We start from the raw sequence: 26,126 nt of genomic DNA, 5'->3' as shown, positions 1-26,126 counted from the left end.
TATGTGAGAGCACTCATCTTAAGTTTGTTACGAGTAAGAAGTTTACAAAAAATATCAAAGACATTTGATTCTGACACGTCAAATTTAAAACAAAAAACAATTAAAAAACGATTTCTCGATCTATCATTCAATAATCATATACGAACAATCGTCAGTGGACACAGCATTTACATGAATCAACTCTTGAATGGTTAATACTTGATACACATTGCTCCCTTTAGAGTCTGTCATTAGAAAAGTGTTTCCCTTCAAGATTGGGCAGAGTGTATTATCTATAAACCATCACAACATTGACATTCAGTTTTTAATCAGTTCTCTATACTCTTGTTACTTCTTCCCTATCTCTTATCTTCGAAATTACAGGTTACTTCCAACATTTTCTCCATTTTCTTTGCACTAAATGCGATTTGAACGATAATATAGAATGTAGCAGGATACTATATGTAGTAGTATCAAACATAAGGTGAGTAACGACGGATCTATTAGCCAAAAACGTCTTAAATATCTTATTCATTCATCATCAAGTCAAAATGAGAATATTTAAACAAAAACATTAAGGAGAATATTAAACAAGATGTGAATCTATACCGGTCAGAAGATTGTCCATGACCAAGCTGCCCATTTGTACCTCTTCCCCAGAAGAATATACTTTTGCGCATTCACAGCACAGGTAGTCTCCATCCACATGAAATCTGATACCTTCTGTCGATTGCCAAAATAAAAGTCAAAAGCTAAAATTTCAGACTCAGAAAGATGGTCCAAAAACAAGACAGAAAATAACCCTGTCAGAGTTAAAGGAGGAAATATACGGACTGCATGTACAATCTCTGGCCCTATTTTAACCAATTTTCGGGAGCTACAGTAAACAGAATGTGCCTGGTCATGAGGAAAATTCACTTGCACAGGAGAGCAATGATCGGCCATTGCACCAACCCACCTGTCCAAACTGTAAGACATAGAGAACAGACAGTTATAACAATTAAATTAGACTACAGAAAATATCAAAAGATAAAATCAATAAGAAAAAAGTGAAAGTTAATTGTGACACATTTCATTTCAAGAATCAATTTTGGATGTTAAAATTAGGGGAAATAGTTCATTGTGAAAATTAAGGAATTGATGACCAACCGTATTCCAACACAGCCATAAGTTTTCCGTCAGATGTAAGGGCCACTTGTGTGTCTCCAAACCACCTGATATATCTGCAAAAAAAAAAAAAGCCAAAAGAAATTTAATCGAACTGAACCTGGAGGATCAGAAATAGGGTCGTAAATATACTAGTCAACAAATACTACCATTATATGGGATTCACTCATCAACAAGATGAGCATCATATAATTACCTTACTTTTAGCGCAAAATTGAAAGTCTTGAGGGTACATAGATATAAACATTCGTCAATGGAAGGAACTAAATACCTTTTTAACAACGAAATCATTACAAACTAATTCACCAATAGGGAAATACTCTGCCTTGAAAATTCATGGTATATTTGTCTGTAACCACTCAGATAAATGCACAAGTATCAAAAAGAGTACATATTATTATAAACTCTCTAAAGGTTCCACCAGATGTAACTGGACAAGCCATGTTTGAACAGAACATATCAAATGCCAAATGCTAAATAAAAAAGGCAAATTCACAGATGTAGCACATAACTAGTGGATTTGTACTGGGAGGTCACTTCAGTACCATGTAAGTAAATCTATTTGACTCAAAAGCTTACACTATGAAATAAAGCCAACACCGAAGTCACGCTCTTAACAGTACAATGTGGAACCATAGCCCAACTATCTTGCATCTTAATTAGTACCACATTTTCCCAGGAAGAGTAATTTTGATATCTAATCTTGTTTAATACTAAAGAAACATACTAAAAAAAAATTTCACTTTCAATAATCTCACACTAGACAATGGAAAGAACCTCAACCCACTATTTCACACATTTACATGCATGCTCATTTTCAACCATACGTCAAAAATCTGTGGACACACAGTAAAAACTCAATTAATATACGAATCATTACCTATTTTTCTTTTGTTTCCTTTCAGGGCAATACAACCTTCTTTGTAATCATTACTCCCACAAAAAGGCCGCAAACTAACCCATAAAAATCCAACTAGATCAATAAAATTTGCATTCACGTGAATCGTTGGGATGGATGTTACACCTAAAAATATTGATTTCATTCCAACAAACACCAATGACAATTAAAAGTATATGCATTGCCAAAAGAAAATTTTCTAATCCTCCATTCTTTGATTATATCAGTAGCATACATGTATAACCCAACAAAAGTTAAAAATCAACTGTTAAGAAAATAGTTGTCAATATCCTTGAAGACTATGAGAAATCCGTGGCATACATCTGTTATTGTTAGAGGCTGCAATCAGTATTCCACATTGATTGATACCACATTGAGAAAGAGGCATTGACTACTGCAATAAAAGGAAGAACCTAAAGCATAAAACTCTAAAAATCACAAACATAGCATGAAAGCCAAATAGGATCTTAAGAGAGTTTCTTCTAGACAGGGTTTTTTTTATAGGAGTATATTAAGATCTCAATTCACCTCCTTAGCTCTCTCCAAACTACTGAGAGCACACCACCAACAGTAAAGAAGGAGGAATCTTATCTCTTAGTCCAATCCTCCTAAAACCACTCATTAGCTCTAGGCTTGAAATAAGATAAAGGGAGACTTTGGCAGGTTTCACGCATCTAACCTTCAGTGAAAAAAATCCATTTTCCCCACCTTCTGCCAAAACCTTTGGTCCACAAAAAATATCCAGAAACCCCAGATTGCCATGACCCAAGACCTATAAAAAATCTATTTTAAGCAAATGCCTTCCTCTTTGCTTTATAGTGAAGTATCAAACAGAAAAGAAAGTCTTCTTTGATGTCTCTATTCCAAAACTAAATCAGCAAGTTTGAATTTCAAAAACTTAAAAAGTTTACAAGCAAAACCATGACTACTGCCATGGACCTTAAATCTAAACATGTGATGCAAGTTCAGTTGTCTACTATTCAAGAATCAAACCAAAGGACATGAATGCATTTTTCAATTTGACTGTATGAGGCAGAAAAAACTTAGCTGTAAACTGGAAGGTCCATGATAACATTCAAATTTAATACCAAGTTAATATATCCACTACACAATTACAGAATTTAAGGGAAATATATGAAAAATAGGATCTTGAAGCTCCATCTATCATCGTAAATCACAGGGAAAACTTTACTAATGGATTGAATGACTAAAGATCACCTGAGATATAAAGCTGTCACGCAATGCTTCCAGCTTATGAGGGACAAGGTGATCCTAAAGTCCCCATGGCCTAGTTGACCATATTTGCTCCATCCGAAGTTAAACAACCACCGGAAGAAGAAACAGAAATGGTGTGTCGCCATCCACAAGCAACCGTATACCATCCTTTCTCCTGCAACTTTGAATGATAACAGCTTGATCTTTGAGACACGAAAAGACTTAGGGGGAAAGAAAAATAAACAAGAACAACAGTTAAACCTGATAAGCACAAATAAAAACAAACTTCAATATTACCTACAGTAAGAAATTGCCAGTATCTAGGAGATAAGAATTAAAATAAAATAATAAACAAAATCCCCTTTATATGCTATACATTACGGATGAACTAGACAGACCAGTTATATGGTTACTTTTGAATTCTTTATTAAGTTAGATTACATAACCATGCAATCATCCCTTCAGAAGAAATGCAATAATCCTAATCATATAAAGAACTATCAAACTATATTGCACTGCATATCGATGGTTATGCATTGAAAAATTGAGATGATGGTTTAGGTTGTTAAATACATACTAAATCAAATAAAATGACACCAGTTTGTGGACATACACTTAAGAGTAGAAATTTTCTCAGGAATTAGGCGATCATTTCTGTCACCTAAGCCCAGGTTTCCATAACGGCCAACCCCATCCATAGAGCTCTCCATTTTTGTAACAGCACAGAATGTTCGGCACCAGCAGCAACCATTTTGGATGACACATCCCTGCAAAAGATAATGAAATTAAAGAGCATAAAATATTTTAACAAAGTTCCTCAATGTGGACTAAACGAAAAAGTTTGATAGACACAAAGTAACTAATAACTCTTCCACTTTTCCAAAGAAAAACTTGTGAAAGATTTTCTATGATGGAAGGACATCCTGCCCTTATATTAATAATTCTTTTTCGGGTAGAACTTGAATTAGCCAAACTTTACCTACGTTGGTCAATAAATTAATATAGAAGCTCCAGATATGACCTATATGGGAACACTTTATAAGTTAAAAAATACACAGTTTCCGGTATTAACAAAATCATTTCATGCTTACAAATATACACTCTGCTACAGTTGTAAAAATATATAAAAAATAGTAAATTTATCTGGGTTAAAATGAGAGGCTCAAATTTTTCACAGCAAAAATTATATAAGTGTGGAACATCATATTAATGTCCCTAAAACGAACAAAGTAACATAAATTACCTGAAAGGCTTGAATTTTTTGAGGCACAAGAGCCTCTTCAGTGGTTCCAAGACAAGTTGACCATTTGATTTTCCTCCCCAGCTTAAATAGAATACAAAACTCACGTAAAAGCATTTCCAAGTTAATGCTTAAAACTGTCAAAACATGCTGAAACAGAACCACGTCAAAAGCATATACTATTCAACATCGTTTGTGGAGATATAATAAATTTATCATCGATGCAGTAAATTAGATGCAGAATCAATTAAGTTAAAGATAATAAGTTATATGATTACAAACTCTAGCACCAACGTAAAATAACATGAAATAAAATGTCAAAATAGTGCCGTTACTGACCACCACCAAATAACTGAAACACATATATTACCATTACAACCCTAGTACATACTGACAATACATACTATATCAAATATTCATTATTTACTATAACTGTGCTTCGTGTAAACATTTTACATAAACAAAATGAAGTGTCATGTAACCAAATACCAGTCGTTAGACTTTAACACTACTTCTAGGCCGTCATTCTTCATAGAAAAAGCAAGTATTGCACATAGTATAGTATAGGTTAGTAAAGAAGATGAAGAAATTGAAACACTATGACTGAAGAAAAGAGGATAAGGAGAGTAAAATTTTAAAACTAATGAGATTGTAAGATTCCAAAAATTCACTTTATTTTTCCTCTGACTTTATTTGACATGGAGAAAGCGTTTTCATAGCAAATACAGTATGAACATGAAACTTCCAGAAATAACAAGCACTTACTGTGTTTGCGTAGATATCACAAAAGATTTTAAATGTAATATGAATTCTCATAGGTGCAAAAACTGAAGTTCTGAAATAACGAGGAATCTTAGGATTTCAGGACTAAGATTAACATTCACCGCAATCCCAAAACTACCGCAACCAGTTTATTGTTATAACACAAGGCTCAAAAAGAACAAGAACGCATTAACAGGATTCTTTCAAACTACTGTGGCTCACTTAATGAAAGTTCTATACAGTTATAACTAGCCTGGAGAAAATCAAGAAGGCCTTAGAGTGCAGTGATTGATAACAATCTGCTGTCCATTTAGCTAAAGGCTGATCAATTGTGTCCAGCATAATGGTTTCATGAAACATTTTTACGTAATCGAAAACCTATGTTCATAGAAACAGTCCCCACCTTGCAAAGAGGAATGAGACCCTCAAACTAACCTTTGATTCCCTCATCTGAATTAGAATTCAGTCAACTGCAGTTGGTTCAAAATAAAGACCAGTGTTCAGCCCTAATGGTGGCAATGACTAATACTGTCTGACGTGACAACCACAAATTATAACGATAAAGTAGCAAGGTACCAGCCTCAACCCCGCAGAGACGGACTTAGTATCTTATGTTTTTCTCATTATTCTTCGTGTCATGTTAGATGAGATTGAAGAGTTTTGTTCTTTAGTTTGCTATGATAGTCTATTCATTCTCCACCTCTTAAATATGAACATATATTTTGCCAGAGAAATTTCTCAGTAAGCTTCAACATTGAACTACAGACTGTTATCCACCCCTGTAAAAAGGTTGAGGAATTTCATGTTGTCACTAGTAAGCTCAGGACAGGGAAAGTCACATCGACGTGTAAAGTTGTGGGGCTTTGGGTAGAGGACAGCTCTAGTGCTGAAAGTGTAGGCAAGCAAGGTTGTCGAATCATTGTTTTAAAACACGGCCGGCTAGGTCGATTGGATCGGTGAGTGGGCTGGACCGATTCGACGGAGAGCCTAAAAACTTTTTTTTGGGGGGGGGGGGGGCGAAGGATTACACGAGGGTGGGGGGGGGTACTGTAGCAACCCGCCGTCCAACCAGTTTTTGGAAAAAACGGGTGAATCAAAATGCAGAAAATGGCGACTTCTAGCCAGTGTTAGCAGGCAAACATAGGGGTTTTGAAGGGGGATCACCGATGAGTTGAAGGTAGTGTCTGATTAAGTTTAAGTTGCCAGAATCACCGGAATTTGGCCAAGAAACAGCAAAACCCTAGCTTCTGATTCGCCGCTGTGGGTGGAATGGCTTGAGAATTTGGGGATTTTGTAAGGGAGTAGTCGGTGAGTCTAAGGTGGTGGTGGTTGTGAGTGTGTCGCTCAAAACGGCCAGAATCTGGCAAAGGACAGCCTGAAAAACGCGTTTTTCGTCGGAGCGTCATCGCGAGTAATGAGGGGGATAAAGGGTATGGTTTGAAGAGAAGAGGGTGGGGGTTCCAGTGGTGGTGACAGGGGTGATTTGGGTGAGAAACAGCGAAAAAGAGAAAGAAAGAAGGCCAATGTCAATGCATGCAACAGTGCGCCAAAATTAGTCGCCATTCTAAGTGCGCCAATCAAAAAATTTGAAATTTTTTTAGGTGATAGTACCAGTTTGACCCAACGTTAAACCGGTCAACAGCGACCCAGTTCTTTGCTAGGTTTACCGGTGGTTTTTAAAACATTGGGTCGAATCACAGAAAACCTATCATGTTTGAGTTTAATTGACTCTCAAACAAGTAATACCTCTAAATCCCAAAAAGGAATTGCTTCTCAATAGTAAGCCTAAATTCAGGTGGTGCACTCCTGTGTTTCAAAGACATAAGCAACCACTTGAAATTTGGACCAAAGCAATAGATAATCTAAACTGAAATAAATCAACATCAATGCTTATAGAATGAAGCGAGAAAGTTTGAGGAAGACCCCTAACCTCTGAACCTCTCCCTCCATGGTCACTCTAAACAATGGCTGTCCCCACAAGCAATTTGCTTTATCTCAAACCATGCAATGCTTAATCGGCTGTGGAGTGAACAAGTCAAAGAATTGCATGGCCCAGCCTTCCAAAGTCACCCCTGGAATTTTGAACAGAGAAAAATATGTTGACTTATACAATAAAGAAAGAGCATAAGAAAAATTCTTTTGATAAGCAGGTCTGACATGAAAATTAGCATTTGTCAAGGTTAGTATATGGAACAGAATAACATAAAACATCTAATACAATAAGCCATGTTGATTTATGAGATATAAGATATTATAATTCATAGGCACAAGACCAGGAGACAATGAAATAAAACCTCTTGTCATATTAAAATCTTCAATTTCAGTAAAAAAAATTCAGGACCGTAACCAGAAAAGCAGTGTCAATAGTAAATGTTATTATTGCAAAATATAAAAAACTTGTATAAGATTGGGAAAGAAGTAATTACAATAAATGAACAATCAAATCTCGAACACAAAAATGAAACCAAAGCAATCACCAGCTACCATAGCGCCCATCCAATCACTTTCAAAGAAGTGGAGCCTTCTCTAACTTATTTGATCTCAATGACTGTATCCAAAAATTTTTTGCAAACAATTAGACAAAAACATTTTCTTGAAATTTCTTGGTTCCCTTGTCCTCAGAAACACAGAATTTTATTTAAATTCCACATCAAACAGGCCTAAAAAGAAAATCAAGAATTTATGTGTGAGAAAGCATATCAAATTGGAGATCCCAAGAGACAAAGGGAAAGGGGAACAAACCATCCCCAACTATAGATCTCCATACGTGACTCAGAATTGCAGTGTATGATCAGCTCCACAGGTAACAGACACTATTTCAAGAGTCTAGTGCACTCAATTGAGTAGGAGAAAGTCGATCCTCAGCATCGCCGTGCCCTAACTGCCCATTCTCCTCGTCCCCATGAGCACACAAGGTTTCCAGCTGTAAATGATATAATAACTCTTCTCATATTAATAACAAATTTAGAAGCATTGCAATTGATCTACCATGCATATACGCCAAGTCAAATGAAGGGAATTATGCATCATGACAATCAACAAAAGGATAGCTTCATGAAACTTCATTGCATGAAGTCATTGATGGAAGACATAACAACTAGTATCAATGAAGGCACAAACAAGTCTTAAGTAACTCAAAAAATATGTGCTTCTGATGAGTTAAAGCTAAATGAAATGAAAGAGGAAAATTTTTGACTGAACTCACGAACACACAAAAATATAATTTTTCTTTAGTTCTTTACCACATACACCTGCCCAGCCCAGCCCAGACCACCACCCACTCTCAAACAAATTAAACTGATCCCCTCACATTGGCTTTAAGGAGACCGATCTGTATACCTTTTGCTCCACAGTTGGCTTGAAGCAGTCAACAAAAACAGGAACACTTAAACTAAGTCATTCCCACATCCAACGTGATAGCATAGCAATGAGAGAAATTGTATAGCCGTCAAATCAGAACAATGCAGAAACAATAGTTTCCATCTCAATTTTATATTGATCATCAACATCAACATCACTACAGCTATATGATCATGTAAATTACTTACTTCAATCAGCTTTTGCAACAACAAATTAAAGGTAATGCATAAATGACAAGATTATCCAAGTTCAGAAACAGTTTCAAACTTGCAGCAAATTGATATTTTCTACATTGTAAAATATACAAAACTTGATTTTTTTTTGACTGGAAGTCCAATAAAAGACTAAAAAAACAAAAATGAAGAGAATAAAATTAGGGTAGGAAGAAATACAGAGAAGAGCAACAGAGTGACTTGCACCAGCAGAGATAAGAGAACCCGACGAAATGAAGTAGAGACTTCACTCATGGTAACTTCAGCCATTATGCTTTTCTCTTTCTGAGTATGTGATGTTAGAAGAAGAGAGAGAGAAGAAGAAGTGGGGAAGAAGTCCAAAAGAGAGAAAGAAGAGAAATAGAATGGGATCTGTTGGCAGAAAGAAAACATGAATGGGACCAGAAAGTGGGGAAGAAATATTTATAGTGATGGAGAAGGACATGTGCGTGAGGGCTAAGGTCTATAAGAAGAGACTAGATATTCAACTGACAAGACAGGTCACGGCATTGTGAAGGTGAGGGCCACCGGAATTTACATGGTCAAATACGCTCCTGTCCTGTTATTCATCATTCATTCAATATCCACCACAAACTGCGCTCTAACTTTTTAACTACCATTCGCCTATTCAACTTCAACTTCAAGACTTTCAGATTTCATTTCATCATTCACTAATTAAACGAAGCTTACATAACAAATACTCCAGCAACTTTAATCTTATAAATAAAAATTTTGCCAAAATTTTCAAAAAATATAAATAAAATTTTCCTACAGTTAATGTGTTGTTTATAAAATCTATACATTTTAAAAATAGAGGTATTGAGTTGGTTATATGTCTCACTCTTATTTATACATCCAATTTTTCAATCACAATAACCTTTCATATTACGGTCCAACTCTTATTTCTTATTTTATTTTAAGGTGGTTTATTTATTTATTTGTAATATATAATAAACCCTATTTTTATGGATGAATTGAAAAAAAAAAAAAGTTATTTTTAAAAGTCTTATTTCTAAATCCCCATTTTATCATATTAGTAATTTGCCCTTTTAGTAAAACCCAACTCTCTTCACCTCTATTCATCGATCCAACCACAAATCTTCTCTCTTACCATCAACTCTACAAACCTCAACAAATCAATCTATTGCCATACATTTATAAAAAAAAAGTATACTAACATATATCATTTTCATAAAACATTATGTGACAAGATATGATTGGCTGATTTAAAATTAAAATTAAACTTTCACCCAATCATATCTTACCACATAAATTGTATGCTGTCCCTTAAGTATGGACGGCCGTCCATAATGAATGGACATCTGTCCATTAAGTATGGACGACCGTAAAAGAGTTAACGACATGTTCCCACCCATCACGGACGGGCATCCCTTAAGTATGGACGGTCGTCCATACTTAAGGGACGCCCATCCGTGATGGGTGGGAACATGTCATTAACTCTTTTTTCTTTTGGGTGGGAACATGTCATTAACTCTTTTTTCCTTTTCCTTTTCCTTTTTTTTTTTTTTTTTTTTTTCTAAAATCTAGTAAAGAATCTGGCATTTCGATATTAATTAACTTACCAAAAAAACAAGGATAGTGATTATTAACAAGTGATATAAAATCATGGGATTTTGCTAAATTATATGTGATGCTATTTATGTACAAATTATACAAATTTTTGCATATAAATTGATGTGGTAAAACTATTTTATCATCACATTTTTTTTTTAAATTAGTATTTATTGAATTAATTTTATATACAAATTCGTATATTCACTTTGTGATACATCAATTTGTAGAAATTGTATAAGAAATATGTACAAAAATTTTATATATCTAATATTATTCGTATTGTTATTCATTTGGTTTGAAATATCTGCATTTGTTACCGTGATAGCATTTATAAAGTAAAAATATTTTGCTATCATGCTATGATGACAGTGATGATTGAGCATATTAATTGATGATAGTTTGAATATATATTCAATGCTATATTTGGCGTCCATCTTTATGCATGGACGCCCGTCCATAAAGATGGACGCCAGTCCAACAAATTTGGACGGACGTCCATTGTTTTTTTTTTTTTTTAAAACAACACAACTTTTTATGGACGGTCGTCCGTAATACTATGAACGACTATCCAAGATGTATGGACATTGTTGAACGACCGTCCATTTATGTCAGTATTCAATCGTCTAACGTAGCCGTCTCCATATGCTTCAGTGCAACTTTTCAATAGATATAACATTTTTTATCGTAACAATTCAAATGTACAGTAACATATTGGATGGTACACAAGAAAAGAAATTTCAACGTAATATAGAAGCTTCATCAGCACCACTGAAAGTGCAGTTTTATTCCTTAAAACAATCATCAGTAACATAATTAATTATGAAACATTCATCAAAACCTTGCATGGTGGGATCCTGTCCATCGATTGAATGACACACATACCCTACGGTAATTATTATGAAGATACCTGGAGGAAAGAGTTGATCAAAAGTTGAATTTCATGGATTACGTAAATATTTTATTGAGCATGGCTGACGGTTGCCTTTGGAGACCATGCGTATAATGGTCAGTATTAAGAGAATCTTATGAGGTGGATGATAAGTGTCCAAACATCTATATCAAGTTCAAGTGTGAAAAACAGAAGATGATATTATTTTTTTTCCTTAACGTAACATTGGCCTTATGAAATACGAAAATCCACATTGAAGATCTCAGGACCTCATTCAAAAGAAAAAAAAATCGTTCCATCTATAATTAAACATACTGTTAGTCTGTAATATGAAAAATGACAGAGCATTTTGTGAAGTTCACGTATAGAGGGGAATCAATGAATTCATCTTAAAGCAACTTATTTATCAAGTAAGTTATACCTATTTTTGGCATGATCTAACAGTCACTGCCCTATTAACTGCCTATCCTATTTTGTGTTATTGGTAGTAACTAATGCAATCACAAATTCAGCAAGAACAGGTAGGTTTCTCTGCAGTAAAACAGGACAAAAAATGCAAGTTTCATCTCATAGGAGAACATTGCAAAACATTACCATTGAAACAAACATTTAATTATAAGATAAGTACACCACTTAAAAAAAAATAAAAAAAGTTCTTGCTTCACCAGTTAGTACATTTGACATTTACAAGTCATGAGGATACCCCAAAAAAACATGCCAGCAATGGCATCTGCTGGTCCTCATAACCGATCTAGCATCTCCAAGGCAATAACGAAAGTTTTTCATGAGGATATTAACTCTATCATTTGAACTCAGCGCCGGAACACTTATATCGCTCCCGTTACCCTCGCACTACCTGCAAAAGTATGCTAACCACTTACCCACCAGGAATTTATTGTATACAGAGTCCTTCAACCTGAATGGTCATTCAATTTCCACAACACAGTATATAGCAGGGGCGAGAGAATGGTGATGAAAAATTAACAGACAGAAACTTAGAAATTTAATATAATCAAAATTTGACAAAAATAAAGGTTTGGCTGAAATTTGTAGGATTTTAGGGAGAACACTTACGCGTCATCAGGAACACAGGCATATCCTTCTGTGAGCCCAGGTTTCCCTAACACAGTGGATGTAGATTTAGAAGAAGAAAAGACAAATATCGACCAAAAGCAAATTCCATTCAACATTAACGAAAAAATACAGTTAATGAGAATGCATGGCACCGATGATGAATCGATGTTAGGATTCTAGTTGGCCCATCGTCTCCACAAGGCTCAATGGCCTCTATATAATTGGAATATTCCTTTCAAAAATCAAAATAACTGTCGTTTTTGCTTTGACTGGACTGCCGAAATGAGATCAATATGTGAGAGCACATCTTAGCTTATTTGTTACTAGAGAGTTTACAAAAAATACAAAGACATTTGATTCTGACACGTCAAATTTAAAACAAAAAACAATAAAAAACAGATTTCTCAGATCTCATTCATTCATCTAATCATATACGAACAATTCACAGTGGACACAGCATTTACATGAAATCAACTCTTGTAAGGTAATACTTAACACATTGCTCCCTTTAGCTCTTGTCATTAGAAACTTCGTTCCCTTCAAGAATTGGGAGAGTGTATTACTATAACCATCACAACATTTGAAATCAGTTTTACATCATTCTCTATTACTCTTGTTAACTCTTCCATCTCTATTTCGAAATTACAGGTTACTTCAACCATTTTCTTCCCTTTTCTTCTGCATGCTAAATTGCGATTTGAAGCATATATAGAATGTACATGCTATACTATATGTAGTAGATACAACATAGGTGAGTAACGACGATCTATTACCAAAACCGTCTTAAATTATCTTATTCATTCTTCATCAAGTCAAAATGTAATATTTAACATAAAACTTAAGAGGATATTAAACAAGATGTGAATCCTATTACCGGTCAGAAGATTGTCCAGTGACCAAGCTGCCCTTTGTACCTCTTCCCCAAGAATATCCTTTTGCCGATCTTGACAGCAGTGTATGTCTCCATCCACATGAAATCTGAAACCCTTCGGTCGATTGCCAAATAAAAGATCAAAAGCTAAATTTCAGACTCAGAAAGATGGTCCAAACACACGAAAATAACCCTGTCAGGTTAAAAGGAGAAATATACGGACTGCATGTCAAACTCATGGCCTATTTGTTAACCAATTTCGGGAGCATACAGTACAAGAATGTGCCTGGTCATGAGAAAATTCACTTGCACAGGAGCAATGATCTGCATTGTCAGCCAACTCCCACCTGTCCAAAAACTGTAAGACATAAGAAACACGTTTATAACAATTAAATTAAGACTACAGAAAATATCAAAAGATTAAATCAATAAAGAAAAGTGAAGTTCATTGGTGACACATTTTCATCAAGACATCAATTTTGATTTAAATTAGGGGAAATAGTTCATTGTGAAAATTAAGGAAATGATGACCAACCTATTTCCAACCCGCCATAATTTTTCCGTCAGATGTAAGGGCCATTGGTGTGTCTCCAACCACCTGATATCTGCAAAAAAGAAAAAATGCCAAAAGAAATTTAATCGAACTGAACCTGAGGATCAGAAATAGGTTCGTAATATACTAAGTCAACAAATACCTACCTTCTATGGGGTTCACTCATCTAACAATATTGAGCATCATATAATTACTTACTTTTAGCGCAAAAATTGCAAGTCTTGAGGGTACATAGATATAACATTCGTCAATGGAAGAGCTTAAATACCTTTTTAACAACGAAATCATTTAAATAATCTAATTCACCACTAGGGAAATACTCTGCTTGAAAAATTCATGGTATATTGTCTGTAACCACTCAATCTAAATGCAAAGCTATCAAAAAGAGTCTACATATTATTATTAAACTCTCTACACAGGTTCCCACAGTAGAACTGGACAAGCCTGTTTGAACGAAACATATCAAATGCCAAATACTAAGATAAAAGCATAATTCAGATGCTAGCACTAACTATTGGATTTGTACTGGGAGTTTCACTTCAGTACCATGTTAAGTAACTATGCTGACTCAAAAGTCTTCACTATGAAATAAAGGTCCAACACCGACGTCACGCTCTCTAACAGTACAATGTGTACACCTAGCCCACTATCTTGCATCTTAATTAGTACACCATTTCCCAAAAGTAATTTGATATCTAATCTTTGTTAATACTAAAGAAAACATACTAAAAAAAAATTTCATTTCAAATAATCTACATAGACAAATTGGAAAGACCCTAAACCCACTATTTCAAACAAACTAATTCATGCCTCATTTTCAACCATCCGTCAAAATCTGTGGACCACAGTAAAACTCAATAAATATACGAATCATTACCTTTTTTCTTTTGTTATCCTTTTACAGGGCAATCAACCATCTTTGTAATCATTACTCCCAAAAAAAGGCAAGCCACTAACCCATAAAAACCAACTAGATCAATAAAATTTGCCTTCACCACGTGGAATCGTTGGGATGTATGTTACCCATAAATATTGATTTCATGCCAACAATCACCAATGACAATAAAAGTATTGCATTGCCAAAAGAAAATTTACTAATCCTCCATTCTTTGATGTATTCTAGTAGCATACATGTATACCCAACAAAAGTTAAAAAACTCAACTGGTTAAGAAAATAGTTGTCAATATCCTTGAAGACTATGAGAAATCCGTGGCATCCATCTGTATTGTGTTAGAGAAGTGCCATCAGTATTCCACATTGATCTGATACACATTGAGAAAGAGGCTTGACTACTGAAATAAAGGAAGAACCTAAAGCACTAAAACCTCTAAAAATCACAAACTATGCATGAAAGCCAAATAGGATGCTTAAGAAGTTTTCTCTATGACAGGGTTTTTTTTATCTGGAGTATATTACGATCTCAATTCACCTCCTAGCTCTCTCCACCAAACTACTGAGAGCACCACCCACCAAAGAAAAGAAAGTTTTCTCCTAGTCTCAAATCCTCCTAAAACCCACTATTAGCTCAGGCTTGAAATAATAAAGGGAGACTTTGCAGGTTTCACGCATCTCTAACCTTCAGTGAAAAAAATCCATTTCCCCACCTTCTGCCAAAACTTTGGTCCACAAAAATATCCAAGAAACCCCAGATTGCCAGTGACCCAAGACCTATAAAAATCTATTTTAAGAAATGCCTTCCTTCTTTGCTTTATAGTGAAAGTATCAACAGAAAAAAAGTCTTCTTAGTTTCTCTATCCCAAAACTAAATCAGCAAGTTTTGAATTTCCCAAAACTTAAATATTTTACAAGCAACCATGACTACTGCATGGACCTTAAAATCTAACATGTGATGCAGTTGTCTACCTATTCAGAATCACACCACCAAGGCCACGAATCATTTTTCAATTTGACTGTATGAGGCAGAAAATTAGCTGTAACTGGAAGGTCCATAGACATCCAATTTTAATACCAAGTAATCCCTCCTACTACAAATTACAGAAATTAAGGGAACATATATGGAAAAATTAGGTCTTGAAGCTACCATCTATCATCGTAAATCACAGAGGAAAACTTTACTAATGGAATTGAATCTCAAGATCACCTGAGAATTAAAGCTGTCACCGCAATGCTTCCCGCTTATGAGGGACAAGGGGATCCTTCACAAGTCCCCAATTGCCTAGTTGACCATATTTGCTCCATCCTAATTGTACAACCCACCGGAAGAAGAAACAGAATGGTGTGTCGCCATCCACAAGCAACCATAACCATCCTTTCTCCCTGCAACTTTGAATGATACAGCTTGACTTTAGAACCGAAAGACTTAGGTGAAAGAAAACTAAACAGAACCCAACAGTTAAACCTGGATAAGCAAATAAAACAACTCTCAATATTACCTACTACGTAGAAATTGCCAGTATCTAGGAGATAAGAATTAAAAATAAAATATAAACAAAATCCCCTTTTTATGCATACACCGTGAACTAGAACGACCAGTTATATGGTTACTTTTGATTCTTATTTCAAGTATAGATTCATCAACCCTGTCATGATCATCACCTTCAAAAAATTGCAAATATCCTAATCATATAAAGAACTATCAAACTATATTGCACTGCATATCGATGGTTATGCATTGAAAAATTAGATGATGGTTAGTTTTTAAATAATACTAAATCAAATAAAATGACACCAGTTTGTGACTACATTAAGAGTAGAAATTTTTCCAGGAATTAGGCTATCTTCTGTCACCTAACCCAGGTTTCCATAACGGCCCCAACCCCATCCATAAGAGCTCTCCTTTTTCTGATAACGCCACCAGAATGTTCGGCGCCAGCAGCAACCATGTTAGACACTCCCTGCAAAAGATATGAAATTAAGAGCTAAAATATTTTAACAAAGTTCTCAATGTGGACTAAACGAAACGTTTTGATATGACACAAAGTACTATATTCCTCTTCCACTTTCTCAAAAGAAAATCCTTGTGAAGATTTTCTATGATGGAAGTAACATCCTGCCCTTATATTAATATATTCTTTTTTTCGGGTAGACCTTGAAATATATCCAATACTTTTACCTACGTTGGTCAATAATTAATATGAAGCTCCAAGATATGTACCTATATGGAACACTTTATAAGTCAAATACCACAGTTCTCTCGTATTACAAAAACATTCATGCTTACAAATATACACTCGCTACAGTTGTAAAATATAAAAAAATAGTAAATTTATCTGGTTGTTAAAAGAGGCTCAAATTTTTCACAGCAAAAATTTATATTTAGTGTGGACATCTATATTAATGTCCCTAAACAACAAAGTAACATAAATTACCTGAAGGCTTGATTTTTTGAGGCACAAGCATCTCGTGGTTTCCAGACCAAGTTTGACCATTTTGATTCCTCCCCCAGCTTAATAGAAACAAAACTCAATCAGTAAAGCATTTCCAAGTTTATGCTTAAAACTGCCCACAACATGCTGAAACAGAACCACGTCAAAAGCATATCCTATTCAACATCGTTTTTTTGTGGATATATAATATTATCATCTGATGCAGTAAATATAGATGCAGGAATCAATTAAGTTAAGATATTTAGTTATATGATACAACTCTAGCACCACGTAAAATAACATGAAATAAAATGTCAAATAGTTGCCGTTACTGACCACCACCAATAACTGAAACATCATAATTACCATTACAACCTAGTACATACTTACGACAATACATACCTATATCAAATATACATTATTTACTATAACTGCCTTCTGTAAACATTTTACCATAACAAATGAAGTGTCATGTCAACCAAATACCATTCGTAGACTTTACACTACTTCTAGGTCCCGTCATTCTTCATAGAAAACAGCAGTATTGCCATAGTATATATATGTTTATAAAGAAGATGAAGAAATTGAATACACTTATACTGAAGAAAAGAGATAAGGGTAACATTTACAACTAATGAGTTTGTAAGATTCCAAAATTCACTTTTTCATTTTTCCCTGACTTTTTATTGACATGGAGCACAGCGTTTTCTCATGCAAATACAGTAAAACATGAATCATTCCAGAAATAACAAGCACTTACTTGTGTTTGCGTCGATAATCAAAAAGTTTTAAATGTAATATAGAATTCTTCATATGGTTGCAAACTGAAGTTCTGAAATTAACCGAGGAATCTTAGGGTTCAGGCCTAAGATTAACATTCCACAATCCCCAAAACTACCGCACCGTTTATTGTTATACACACAGGCTCAAAGAACAAAGAACGAATTACAGGTTCTTTCAAAACTACTGTGGATCTACTTAATGAAAAGCTTCTATATCAGTTATACATCCTGGAAAAATCATGAAGCCTTAGAGTGCAGTGATTTGATAACAATCTCTGTCCATTTGCTAAAGGCTATCATTCGGTCCAGCATAATGGTTTCATGAAACATTTTTAAGTAATCAGACCACCTATGTTCATAGAAACAGTCCCCCCTTGCAAAAGAATGAGACCCCTCAAACTAACCTTTGATTCCCTCATCTGAATTAACACTTTCAGTCAACTGCATTGTTCAAAATAAAGCCCAGGTGTTCGCCCTAATAGGTGGCCAATTACTAAATACTGTCTGACGCTGACACCCAATATATACAGATAAGTAGGCAAGGTATACAAGCCTCAACCCCGCAGACGGACTTTAGCTTATCTTATGTTCTTCTCATTATTCTCTGTCATGTTAGATGAATTGAAGTTTGTTCTTTAGTTTGCTATTGATTAGTCTATTCATTCTCCACCTCTTAAATATGAACATATATTTTTGCCAGAGAATTTCTCAGTAAGCTTCAACCATTTTGAACTACAGACTGTTATCCACCCTTGTAAAAGGTTTGAGGATTTCATGTTGTCACTAGTAAGCTCAGGCCAAGGGAAAGTCATCGCCTGTAAAGCTTGTTGGGCTTTGGTTAGAGGACAGCTTCTAGTGCTTGAAAGTGTAGGCACAGCCAAGTTGTCGAATCTTGTTTTAAAACCCGCCGGCTAGGCTGATTGGTCGTGAGCTGGGCTGGACCGATTCGACCGGGAGAGCCTAAAAACTTTTTTTTGGGGGGGGGGGCAAGGATTCACTAGGGTTGGGCTGGGGGTACTGTAGCACCCCCGGTCCAACCAGTTTTTGGAAAAAACCGGGTGAATCAAAATGCAGAAAATGGCGACTTCTAGCCGTGTTCAGCAGGCAACATGGGGTTTTGAGGGTGGACACGATGAGTTGAAGGTAGTGTCTGATTAGGTTTAAGTCGCCAGAATCACCGGAATTTGGCCAAGAAACAGCAAAACCCTAGCTTCTGATTGCCGACATTGGTGGGTGGAATGGCTTGAGAACTTTGGGGATTTTGTAAGGGTAGTCCGTGAGTCTAAAGGTGGTGGTGGTTGGAGTTGTTGCGCTCAAAACGGCCAATCTGGCAAAGGACAGCCTGAAAAACGCGTTTTTCCGTCGCTGGCGATCAGCGAGTAGAGAGGGGATAAAGGGTATGGTTTTGAAGAGAAGAGGTGGGGGTTCCAGTGGTGGTGACAGGGTGATTTGGGTGAAAACAGGAAAAAGGAGAAAGAAGGCCAATGTCAATGCATGCTAACTGGCCAAAATTAGCGCCATGCTAACGTGCGTCCAATACAAAATTTTGAAATTTTTTTAGGTGATACTTCACCTTTTGACCCACCGGTTACCCGGTCAACCAGCGACCCAGCTTCTTTGCTAGGTTTACCCCGGTTGGTTTTTAAAACATTGGGTCGAATCACAGAAAACCTATCATGTTTGAGTTAAATTCGCCTCAAACAAGTAATACCTCTAAATCCCAAAGGAATTGCTTCTCAATAGTAAAGCCTTAAATTCATGGTGGTCATCACTGTGTTTCAAAGCACATAAGCAACCACTTGAAAATTTGGACCAAGCAATAGATAATCTAAACTGAAATATCAACTCAATGCATTATAGATGAAGCGAGAAAGTTTGAGGAAGACCCTAACCTCTGAACCTCTCCCTCCATGGTCACTGCTAAACAATGGCTGTCCCCACAACAATTTGCTTTATCCTCAAACCATGCAATGCTTAATCGGCTTGTGGATTGAACAAGTCAATAAATTGCCATGGCCCAGCCTTCCAAAGTCACCCTGGATATTTTTGAACAGAGAAAATAATGTTGACATGTTATACAATAAAGAAAGAGCAATTAAGAAAATTCTTTTGATAAGCAGGTCATGACATGAAAATTAGCCATTTGTCAAGGTTTAGTATATGGAACAGAATAACATAAAACATCTAATACAATAAGCCTGTTGATTTATGAGATATAATATATATATCATAGGCACAAGACCAGGAGACAATGAAATAAACCTCTTTTCTATTAAATCTTCAATTTTCAGTAAAAAAATCAGGCCCGTACCCAGAAAGCAGTGTCAATAGTAAATGTGTATTATGCAAAATAAAAAACTTGTATAATTGGGAAAGAAGTAATTACAATAAGAACAATCAGTAATCTCGAACACAAAAATGAAACCAAGCAATCCCAGCTACCATAGCGCCCATCCAATCACTTTCAAAGAAGTGGATGCCTTCTCTAACTTATTTGATCTCAAGAGACTGTATCCAAAAATATTTTTGCAAACAATTAGACAAAAACTCTCTGAAATTTCTTGGTTCCCTTGTCCTCGAGAACACAGAATTTTATTTAAATTCCCCTCAACCAGGCCTAAAAAGAAAATCAAAAATTTTGTTGCAGAGAAAGCATATCAAATTGGAGATCCCAAGAGACAGGGAAAGGTAGAAAAACCATCCCCAACTATAGACTTCCATACGTACTCGAATAATTTGTATGACACGCCACAGGTAACAGACACTATTTCAAGTCGTCTAGTGCCCTCAATTGGTAGAGAAAGTCGATCCTCACATCGCCGTGCCCTAACTGCCCATCTTCTCCTCGTCCCCATGAGCACACAAGGTTTCCAGCTGTAATGATCATAATATCACTCTTCATCAATTAATAACAAATTTTAGAGTATTCATTGTCTACCAGCTGCATATACCCAAGTCAAATGATATTTGCAATCATGACAATCAACAAAAGATAGCTTCATAGAAACATTCATTTCATGGAAGTCATTGATGGAGACATAACAAGTATCAATGAGCAACAAACAAAGTCTTAAGATAACTCAAAAAATTATGTGCTTCTGATGAGTTACAAGCTAGAAATGAAATGAAAGAGGAAAACCTTTTAGTACTGAACTCTACGAACACACAAAAATTAATTTTTTCTTTAGTTCTTTACCACATACACCTGCCCACCCAGCCCAGCCCACCATCCCCACTCTCAAACAATTAACACTGATCCCCTCCACATGTGCTTTAAGGGAACCGATCTGTATACCTTTTGCTCCACTTTGGCTTGAAGCAGTCAACAAAAACAGGAACACTAACCAAGTCATTCCCACATCCACTGTGATAGCATAGCAAGAGAGAATTGTATAGCCGTCAAATCAGAACAATGCAGAAACAAATAGTTTCCATTCTCAATTTTATATTGATCATCAACATCAACATCACTACAAGCTATATGATCATGTAATTTACTTACTTCAATCAGCTTTTGCATCACAACAAATTACAGGTAATGCTAAAATGACAAAGCTTATCCAAGTTCAGAAACAGTTTCAATACTTGCAGCAAATTGATATTTTCTACATTGTAAAATATGACAAAACTTGATTTTTTCTTTTGACTGGAAGTCCAATAAAACTAAAACAACAATGAAAGAGAAAAAATTAGGTAGGAGAATATACAGAGAAGAGCAACAGAGTGACTTGCACCAGCAGAGATAAGAGAACCCGACGAAATGAAGTAGAGACTTCACTCATGGTAACTTCAGCCATTATGCTTTTCTCCTTTCTGATATGATGAGTTTAGAAGAGAGAAGAAAGAACGTTTTGTGGGAAGAATCCAAAAGAGAGAAAAGAGAAAATAGACTGGATCTTGTTGGCAAAAGAAACAATGAATGTGACCAGAAAGTGGGGAAGAAATATTTATGTGATGGAGAAAGGACATGTGTTGGGTCTTAAGAGTCTATAGAAGAGACTAGATATTCAACTGACAAGACAGATCAACGGCATTGATGAAGGTGAGGGCCACCGTAATTTACATGGTCAATTACGCTCCTGTTCCTGTTTATTCATCCATTCATTCAATATCCACCACAAACTGCGCTCTAACTTTTATACCCATTCGCCTATTCCAACTTCAACTTCAAGACTTTCAGATTTCATTTCATCATTCACTAATTAAACGAAGCTTTACATAACAAATACTCCAGCAACTTTAATCTTTAAATAAATTTTGCCAAAATTTTCAAAATAATATAATAAAAATTTTCCTACTTTAATGTGTTTTTTATAAATCTATACATTTAAAAATAGAGGTTATTGAGTTGTGTTATATATGTCTAAACCTCTTATTTTAACTCATCAATTTTTCAATCACAATAACCTTTCAATATTACGGTCCTAACTCTTATTTCTTATTTTTATTTTAAGGTGGTTTATTTATTTTTATTTGTAATTATTATAAATAACCCTATTTTTATGGATGAATTGAAAAAAAAAAAAAAGTTATTTTTAAAAGTCTTATATTCTATAATCCCCATTTTATCATATTAGTAATTTTGCCCTTTTATTAAACCAACTTCTTCACCTCTTATTCATCGATCCAACCACAAATCTTCTCTCTTACCATCACACTCTCTACAAACCTCAACAATAAATCAATCTATTGCCATACATTTATCATTAAATAAAAGTAATACTATCCATATATCATTTTCATAAAACATTATGTGACAAGATATGATTGGCTGATTTAAAATTAAAATTAAACTTTCACCCAATCATATCTTACCACTAATATTGTATGAGAAATATTGTATGGGAATGATGTTGTGTATATTATCTTAAACTAAAGACATTTATCTCATTCTTTCATCTCAGCTATACAATGTAAGTTTTTTTTTTTTTTTTTAACTTTTCTAATTTTATAAAATCGTAATTTTTTACAATTCTTTCTTCTTCTCATATCTAAGAGTTAAATAAGTTATGGGTCCATTAATTAAATTGTCCATATTAGTCCCATGCATAGTCATATTAACTTTGATTTCTGAAGAATTTATTTTATTATTTTTATTTTATTATATATAATATATATATATTGGTATTTTTATTTTTTAGAACTTTTATTTCAACATTCTTGGTTTTCTTTTTTCTGGTTTTTCTACTTTTTTATTATTAACTTTTTTTACTATTTTTGATCAGTTTAAAAGAAGAATAATTCAAATCTATTCAATTATTTTCTTAGCTTTACACAAATTAAATCTAACACCAATTAGTGATTAATTGTCCATTTTTTGAAAGATAGGAAACTATATCCTTAAATAATTAGTTTAGAAATACATGTACATCAATTATAATATCCCTTTATATACTATATATTTTATTGAAGGAACATGACTCATTACATAATTAAGATTCAATTTATTATTATTAACCTTTGTCTTACTAATTTTGATTTTTTTCAAAAGAAGAACAATCAACTATTAATTTTTTTTTTTTTTTTAACCTTTCACAGAATAAATCTAAAAGTAATTAGTTTTAGATATATATGCAGGTACTTTGTCCTGATCAAAATTATTTGAAGGGACATGACTGTATTTAGATTGAACAACTGAATTTTGTCAGGATTTGGCGATGCCATCACACGTTACAGAAGTTCAAGTCTTTTTATGAATTGATTAATCTAGTACAACACGCGATACATGCTCAAGACTTAATATTCATCCATTATTGATTTAGATAGATATTCACAGCTGACTTTATATATATTTATCCGTGAATTATTTGTAAGGACTTTTAGTATTTCGTCATTATATGAATTTTTTTTTTATATATCTTCATTCATTACAAATAAATTAATTGTTATTGCCCCAGTTTCAAAAATAATCAATTCAGTTTTACTATAACAATAAAATGTTTCATAAACAGCTTAATTTTAAAATGCATCATTTGAAAGTGATTACAAAAATAATCAAGTTTATAAACGACTCTAAACTACCTCAAAATCGATTATTTTTCAAAGCTCATTTTGTATGTTTAAATGACATATATCCCCTTGTATTATAGTTTTATTTATCAAGATTTAATAAAAATTTAATTTTTTAATATATATTTATATTTTTTTATTAAATAAATAAAATTAAGCTGACATGTACTACAACAGTAAATTGACAATAACACTACAATGGACGTCAACGGTGGCAGTCAGATTTAACAAACTTTGATGACAGACGTTACTCCTCACCGCTAGTCCTATTAGGACCGTAATGATCCAATCTGTCGGAATTCAATGAATATCCACATCGAATTCCGATCGATCAGCTCACATCGGTCAACTATAATGTTATTAATGCCCATTTTTGTCAAGGCAACCCGCAAAATAGCGATTTCAATGCCATCCACACTCTAAACAAGAAATATTGAGAGTGATTTGTTCTCTTAGACATCTTCAATCGTGTTCTTTATTTTGAAAGTATCTTTCATATAAATAAAGAGCATCTTCATTAATTTATAATATAAAACATAATTTTTATTCAAATCCAATAGGCTCTTTAATTTATGAAGATGCTCTTTATTTTTAAGAAAGAGACTTAATAAGAAGAGAATTAATAAATAAAATGCATAAAAACTTATAGTTTATTAATTAAAATTAGGATAGAGAGTGAATTTCACTCTTTAAATATAGAGAGTCAAACTTACTCTCTAATTTATATTTAAAGATAAAAGTCTGTTGGACTCTTATTTTTATAATAAACTATTTATAATAAAGGGTTTATATCATATAAAAGTCATTTAGAGATACTTTTAATTCTCTTCAAGAGATTGGCGAGCCCAACCCATTTAATTTGGAATTTTGGTGGGTTGTGGTGGTATGATAGGGTTTCCAATAAGAGTCTAAAGGCCGAAATACTTGTTTGAATTAGGCTCTCTTGGGGGGATTCTAATGGAGTATCCTAGTCTTAATAAGCTACGAAAAATGATTAAAACACCCAAGTCTAAATTATTTTCAAATAATTTATGATATATAAAAACCTTCCTAATAGGATTATAGTAATTACATCACTATCCATCTTTGGCTGAAATTACATATTTTTTTCCAGTTTTTCACTAAAAACCCGAGATTACGAGAATACCACCCTATTTGTGACAATTGTTGACTTTTAAGTTGACTTTTTGATACAAAGTTGTTTTGGGTGACTTTATATTTTCTAAAATTTAGAAAAATACAAAAGATCCAATTTTAAATTTCTAATTTTTGGAGTTGTATTTTTATTTTATAAATGTTTCTTTATAAAATGTGTTATTCTTTTAGATATAAAATAAAAACAAAATATGTCAACAATTACGTAGCAGCTGACCTACCAATAAAAATTGTAAGCTGGATCTTGAGGGGTAAAAATGGCTATAAAATTATAATTACCTGGGCTGCTCCATTTAATTTGTTTGGGCCATGACTCCTGTGGCCCAAATCACAAGGGTTTTTCCAAATTCAGTTTCATGCCATATAGAAAAGGGAAGTGATTTTAACCCCCTATAATTATATGTATATCCTATTATATTTTAAAATCTATTTTAAACCTCACTTAATACCAAATTATCCTTTTAGACTTAAACATGTTAATACCTTTTAACCCCCATTTTCCTAATTTTTTTAAATTAATCACTCCAATTTTATTTTGTCTAAGTTTATAAAAATCTTTGAAATCCAATATTAAACAATATATATAATATTCACATATACATTCATGGAATTTGCAGAAGCAAATAACTTTACCACTAATCTCAGCCATAACAATTTGTTGTTGTTGTCTTCTTCAAAGATTTCAGATTCTTTCAATGCACTGTAATTTTCTCATAATGATGGTTTTGAAATATCAGAATTCATTGCGTGTATTGGGAACCTGTAAATGTTCCTTTTTTAAGTACGTAAAGTCTTTTTATCAAAGATAACTACTAAAAATAACTGCTTAATACTAAGAATTGTTCACCATTAATTTTTTATAAAACTAATATGTTAAAGTGCAAGACCAAATAGTAATTTTAGTCAATGAGTTTTAATTAATTAAAATTCTAACATTAAGTACAAAGTTATGTATTCCTAAAACATTCAAATCATTCCGAAACTCCACCATCAGTAGAAAATCAAGTTTTGCCTTTTTTGTTTGTTTTTTTTTTTTTAAAAAAAAATTGGATTAGTTT

General features: G+C 34.0%; 1 pseudogene; it reads right to left on the bottom strand.

Moving 5' to 3' along the window:
* Positions 1-591: 591 nt before the first annotated feature.
* LOC116139100 lies at positions 592-21,701 on the bottom strand (annotated as a pseudogene).
* Positions 21,702-26,126: the final 4,425 nt, after the last annotated feature.

This window comes from Pistacia vera, unplaced genomic scaffold (genome assembly GCF_008641045.1).
Source record: "Pistacia vera cultivar Batoury unplaced genomic scaffold, PisVer_v2 Contig347, whole genome shotgun sequence".
Taxonomy (NCBI): domain Eukaryota; kingdom Viridiplantae; phylum Streptophyta; class Magnoliopsida; order Sapindales; family Anacardiaceae; genus Pistacia; species Pistacia vera.
The sequence above is the reverse complement of the archived record's forward strand: the minus strand, read 5'-3'. Positions and strand labels throughout refer to the sequence as shown.